The sequence below is a fragment of the Cannabis sativa genome, chromosome 2, assembly GCF_029168945.1.
Source record: "Cannabis sativa cultivar Pink pepper isolate KNU-18-1 chromosome 2, ASM2916894v1, whole genome shotgun sequence".
Classification (NCBI taxonomy): Eukaryota; Viridiplantae; Streptophyta; class Magnoliopsida; order Rosales; family Cannabaceae; genus Cannabis; species Cannabis sativa.
Window position 1 is genome coordinate 23,127,826 of NC_083602.1, and position 6,839 is coordinate 23,134,664.

The window sequence follows — 6,839 nt, forward strand, 5'->3', positions numbered from 1 at the left end:
ATATATTATTATTATTATTATTATTATTTTGGTCAGGAATAAATAGTATGACTATTAAGATTGAATAGGGACAAAATTATAAATGTTTGGAGGGTATGCTTAACTAATTTAGTAACTATATATATATATATATTTTTGAAATAAAATTCATTAAACAGTAGATAGATTACAAAGGAAATGGCGACGCCAACCTATAATTACATGATTTTGTTTGCAGTATTTATAGCTTGTTATCTTCATTTTCTCAAGCTACTATTAGCTATATTGTTAGAAAAGCAAATACTACTACTCACCAATTAGCTAAAGAAGCAATAACACTAGCCATGCTCTTCATTGTATCTTGAATATTTGATTCCCCTTTTTTAATGGATACAGGTTTTCTTTTTTCAAAGAAAAAGAAATGGCGAGTCTGGATAGCTTGTCTCCCACAAGGTGGGGGAATCCCAATCCACATAATAGTAGCCTAGGTTAACAAGGTATGATTGGTTAAACTATGAGCCACTCTATTGGCTTCTCTAAAAACAAAATTCAAACCATTAATTAAAGGGTATTGCAGCAGTTCTCTAATTTCTTGAACCAGACCATCTACTACCCTACAACCTTCTTCTCGACTTTGAATAAGTAGCATCACTTGTTGGCAATCTGTGTCAACTCTAAACGAACCGAGACATCTCTGTATAGCAGCCTTTAATCCATCTTGAATAGCAAAAAGTTCTACAATTAGTGGTTCACGCTCTTGAGCACGAACAAGACCACCCCCTACTATCCCTTAGCACCACTCCCATCGTTGAGACCCCCTCTTGAGCACAAACACCAGCATCAACATTAATTGAATAAGTGCCCATATCTGGTTTCTCTCATTTGGCTTCCTCCCTTCGACCCTTATCAATTGGCCTTCGATTTGCCTCTTAGAACTCACTCAAGAATTTCCGACACCACTCTACCACATCCCCAGCCCGAGCCACACAACCCCCATGATTTATAGAATTTTTTATATCCCATATATGCCAATAGGCCATAAGGAACGGAGCAAACGTATTAGGATTCCATACTTGAAGTAAATTCCGTAGAAACAAGATCAAATCTTTAGTTTTGAATTGGAAAATTTGGCTCCATAAACCATACTTCTTCAATATGTCCACACTCCTTCAACATCCCCACAACACATGGTGTATATCTTCTTTTCTCTGTTCATTACAGCGAGTGCAATAAGGTTTCACATCCATTCCTCTTTTAACCAAAATACTATTTGTTGGGAGCCATGAATGGAAACTCTCCATGTAAAATGTTTAATCTTAAGGGGTACTTTAGCTTTCCTTAAGGCTTTCCACCGGTTGTCATATGTTGCTGGTTTGACTGTGAAAGAGTCTCAAACATCTCTACTGCTGTTTTGTATCCACTACGAACAAAATACTCACTATTACGATTATAATGCCACAAAATTTTATCCTCCAGTCCCCAATCACCACTAGGGATACTTTATATCACCTCAGCATCATCTCCATTAAGTACCACATTAGTAAAGTCCATATCCCAAGTGCCATTTACGAGTTTCAGATCTGCAACATATATTTGGTCAGGTAATATTTGCCTATCATAAATCTTAAAATCCAATACACCAACGGTAACCCTATAAGATAAGCTTTTGCCCAAATCAAACTACGCCACTAAAAAGAAGCATGGTTTCCACACTTAGCTTCCAAAACACTTCTATTCGGGAAGTAACAAGCCTTCAAATTCAAAACTTGACTACACAAGGAATTCAATGATCTTATGCAGCGCCAAATTTATTTTGCCAGTAGAGCTTGATTGAACATACCCGAATCTCTGAAACCCATTCCACCCTTCTCTTTTAGTTTGCATAATTCAGCCTATTTCCTCTAGTGACTTTTTTTACTATGTTTGGATGAGCCCCTCCAAAACCTTGCAGCCATTCGATGCAAGCTATTTATTGTACTTTTTGAAGCCTAAAATAGCTCATGGTGTATGTTGGCATAACTTGTAAGATGACCTTAATAAGAACCTCCTTATATGCACTTGAGAACATAGAGCCCTTCCATCCTTTTACTTTCTGCCAAACCCAGATTTTAATGGTGTCAAAGAGCTTTGTTTTAGTGTGTCCCACAAGGGACAGAAGACCCAAATACTTCCCATAATTATCTACAACCCGAACCTCCATTACAACAGCTAGCCTACCTCTCAAAGAAGTATCAGCTCTACGACCAAAGCACATCTCAAATTTGTAAAATTTCACTATTTGACCTAAAGCCTTCAAAAATTTGTCCAACAGCTTCTTGCAGCACTCACACTCTGCCTCAGTTGCTTCAAAAAAATACAAGACTATCATCTGTCAAAAATAGATGAGAAACTTTTAACCCATTTTGGTTAAAAGACAATCCATATAGTTGATTCTTTGCTTCAACCCGATTAATAAAGAAAGAAAAAGCTTCCACGCAGAACAAAAGTAAGAACGGGGACAAAGGATCTCCACGTCTCAGTTCACGTTGAGGCACAACTAAGCCCTAAATCTCGCTATTGACCAAGGAAGAAAAAGTCAAAAAAGTAACGCAAGCCATAACTTTTGCAACCCAAACTTCATCAAACATGTTGACCTTAAAAAGTGATCAACCGACAGCATAGTTGTATAAATTTGATGTTTGCCACATGTTGCAAAAACAAGTATGAAAAGTAATAAACATGTAGAGTTATTATAGAGGTTCGGACCCCTTGTGATAGCGAGTAATGACCTACTCCCCTTTTAGTTGTATTAATACCGAGGATTAATACTATACAGATCACTATAGATGGGATCTACTATAGCACCCTTAAAAATACAAAGTATGAATCAAGAATGGAAAAACTCAAGTATTGAGATAATAGGACCATGTGAGAGAGGAAGTGAAGAAGAGAGAAGTTGTTAGACATAGGCTTAGAGCTTGGAGACAGGTTTCAGGCTTATCTGAGCTTAGGTTTTCTAGGTTAGAGTTAATGCCTTTATATAGGAGGCCTAAACCCTAGATTACAACTTAAAACCATAGATATTTGTATATTATATTAGGTAATTACAAAAGACAAAGTGCCATTGAATATGGATATTATTCAGTTATTCCATTGGACTTTTAGGGCTCAATTTGCAGCCTAGAAGATGGTGTCCACGTGTAGAAGTGCATAGGAAACCCTGGAGAACACCTCTTACCCATCCAAGTCCTTATGGGGGACAGTCTGGCCGGCCATGGGGCCGGCCACCCCCTCTTGTGAGGGAGCTGGTCTATCACTTAATGCATGTTTAAGTGTTGAGGTCTCCGTTTACTTAGGTACTGACTTGGCCTTCTCATTGGTGAGCTGCATAGGCACATGACGCTGATTTTGTCCATGTAAGCATGCCACATCAAGAGGAAAAAAAAGGGATAACAATACCCAAGCTGCATCATCATATCTCTAATAAACTGCCACTCAACCTTATCATACGCCGTTGGTGTATCCAATTTAAGAGCCACTTTTGATCCATTCTAAATTGATTTTTCCTTATATTATGCAAGCCTTTCAAACCAATTATAGCATTATCATGAATTAGTCTTCCCTTAACAAAAGTACTTTGTGATTCAGAAATCATTGCACAGTGTTAGCCTAAGGTGATTAGCCAAGTACTTTACCACAATCTTGTAAATGACATTACAAATGCTCATGGGCCTAAACTCTTCAATTTTCTAAGGTTTTTCAGTCTTAGGAATTAGTGCAATGATGGTATCATTTAGACAACCCACCTCCATCCCCTCATTCAAAATTCCATGCATATGCCAATCACATCTTTTCGAACCAATTTTTTTGATAGAAAATCATAGGGAGACCATCAACCCTTGGGACTTTTTTTGGATCCATGTCCTTCAGTGCACTAACCATTTCCTCTTCATAAAATACCTTTGATAAATTATCATTCATAGCCGGAGTAGCACACTTTAGAATAGCGTTCAAAACATCATCAAGTATATCTTGTCGAATCTCATTGGCAGTACGCAAATCGGTAAAATATTCACCTACAACATTCTGTACCACCCATATACTAGTTTGCCGTACACCCATATGATCCAACATACCTCTAATCTCATTTTTCTTTCTCCTTAATGACACTTTATGGTAAAAATATTTGGTATTTTCGTCCCTAATTTTTAACCATAATGCCTGACTCTACTGTCGCTAGTACGTCACGTTTTTGTCAAGCAACCCATTAAGCCTTTTTTCTTGTATTATCCCAAATTTTATCCACCTGATGTAGCATATCTACATAAGCCAAAGATAGAGTACAGGTCGAGTACAACTCCGTCAATAGCAGAACAGAGCCTCCGTGAAAGATATTGCAAAATCATCAATAGCGACCGAAAGGAGTGAAACGAGCCCACAAGGAGTTGTACCAACATCCTTGGCCGGCCAAGAGGAGCCTATAGGCCGGCCAGGGTGAGCCTATAGGCTGCCCAAGATCTGTGCACAAGCTGGCCAACAAAGAAGTGACTTTCAGACCCAAGGAGACTCCGTTTGGCCAAGAGAACCTAGCCTCTTCATAGAAACGATGTACAAAGCTGTCCTCAACTTAAAAAAGCCTGGCCTCCACACTCAAAGGTTGGCCTCCTCTTGGTGGAGCTATTGTTTCCTACCAAACCCTACAGACCTTGTCCTGCCACGTCTTGGCAGGACCATAGCCGGCTAGGATGGACCTAGCAGGACCATGGCCGGCTAGGATGGACCTGGCGGGACCATGGCCGGCGAGGATTGATCTGTAAGGACCATGGCCGGCCAGACTTCCTTGTAGGCCTATGGATGACCAAGATTGACCTGGCAAGACTCCATGTACAACTCTACACGTGGACCAAGGCATGGGCTGTAAATTAGGACCCAAAACTCTAACAGACAGGCTGGGCATTTTGGTCTTATGTAAATATCTAGCTAACTATCCTATTTTCAAGGTATTTAAGTTGTAAACCTAGGGTTTAAGGCTTAGTCACCTAGCCTTTAAATAGTTCTAAGTCTGAAAGCCATATTCCTTTTTTTTTTCTCTCTCTCACTCTCTCTCTTGTACACGCCCATCAGGGCTCTCTCTCTCTCTCTCTCTCTCTCTCTCTCAGGCCAACTATAGGCTGACCAACACCCAAAGTTGTGCAACACCCTAGGCTGTCCAACAGTTGAGATCTGCCGACTGATTCATACTTTATAATTCTAAAGGGTGTTATAACAGATCCCACCTATAGTGATCTGGATAGTATTTCTCTCAATATAAATACAACTAAAAGGGGAGTAGATCATTACCCGCTATCACAAGGGGGTCAAACCTCTATAACAAATCCCTGTGTTTATTGTTTTTTTTTATTTTGTTTGTGTAACATGTGGCAAGCATTAGATTTATATGACCTAGCTATCAGTTGATTATTTTTTGAGGTTAACAATTTGGTGTTTTCATTGAGAGCGTGGATATTGTACCTAATTAAATGCCATGGTTAACACGAGAAGAATTCTTGTCGCCCCATCTACATCTTTAGGTCTCCCTCAAGACCCATAGACTATAGGTCTAGATACTCATGTTCCAGTCACAACTAAAATCCCAATGAATGCTGTAGATGTGGTGAATCCTGTAACCACAACCAGTGGCACGGGTCTGGCTTCCTCTAGACAGAGCTATAGTGACTTGCTAGGTCTTGTACCCCTTGATCTGCTAGGTCCTACACCCCATGTCCTACCAGATCCTGCAGTCCTTGACGTAATAGGTCCTGCAGGTCTTGACCTGCCAAATCCTACACACCTTGGGCAGCCAAACCTCCCTTATAGGTCTATTGGCGACCAAGATTGCCTGGCAGGACTCTATAGTTGCTAGACTAATAGAGTAATCCTAGTGGATCCAAGTTGTAGGCCGATGCCTCCAAGAGTGGACCCACCATTGGCGCCTCCAATTGAAGGAAGAATCCCTAGGGGCATCCCCTAAGAACAATAACCGGGTTTTGCCCCCAGTATTATGCGGGAGAGACGAGACCACGAATTGGTGAGCCTCATCTAGGCTTGGGAGAAGACCTTGAGTTGGCTAGACTCAGGGAAGTTGTGGGCCGTGCAGGCCTAATTGGAGAACCACACGTTGCTAAGTGCGATTTATTCCCTCAGTAGAGACGTAAATTCCTTGAAGAACCATGCACTAATGATTGCGATGTACTCGCTCAGTAGAGACGCAAATTCCTGAGATGGATGGATGACTAAGAGTACATCCTTTGATCTCACCAAGAAAAGTTAGATCTTGCAACAGAGAGGCAATCTAATAAGGCGGTTCAACCAAAGAACCGATGGAAGAGGCCAGGATCTCATCAAAGATCCACTTCAAGGAAGACTTGTTGATATATCAAGGAGGGTCTATCGATATGCTGATCAACACAGTTCCCCATGAACTAGGATAGATCTTCCCTTGCTAGATGGAGGACAAACCTTTCCTCAAAGGCCAAACGGTGAAAACTGCCAGATCCCAGTAACCAGCAGCATGGGGGGCCAACCAGGAATCTTAGGCTCAACAAGAGCCCCCTCTATCCATCCTGTGGCCGAAAAACCACCACTAGGAGCCCCCATGGATGGCTAGACTCCTCCAGAAGACCCCATGGCTGGCCAAACTCCTCTAGAAGTCCCTATGGTCGTCCAGAGAAGAGCATTCCCTCCCCAAGGGAGGGAGTGACCCGAAGGTCAATTTTCAACTGACGAGGGCAAGGAGCGAGTGGAAACTCCAAAAATAATAATTTGAGAAGTGAAGTTCATCACTTCAGACAGTTAGATTCACCAAACTCCAGCAATTAGTGTGATCTACCTTATGTCAATGC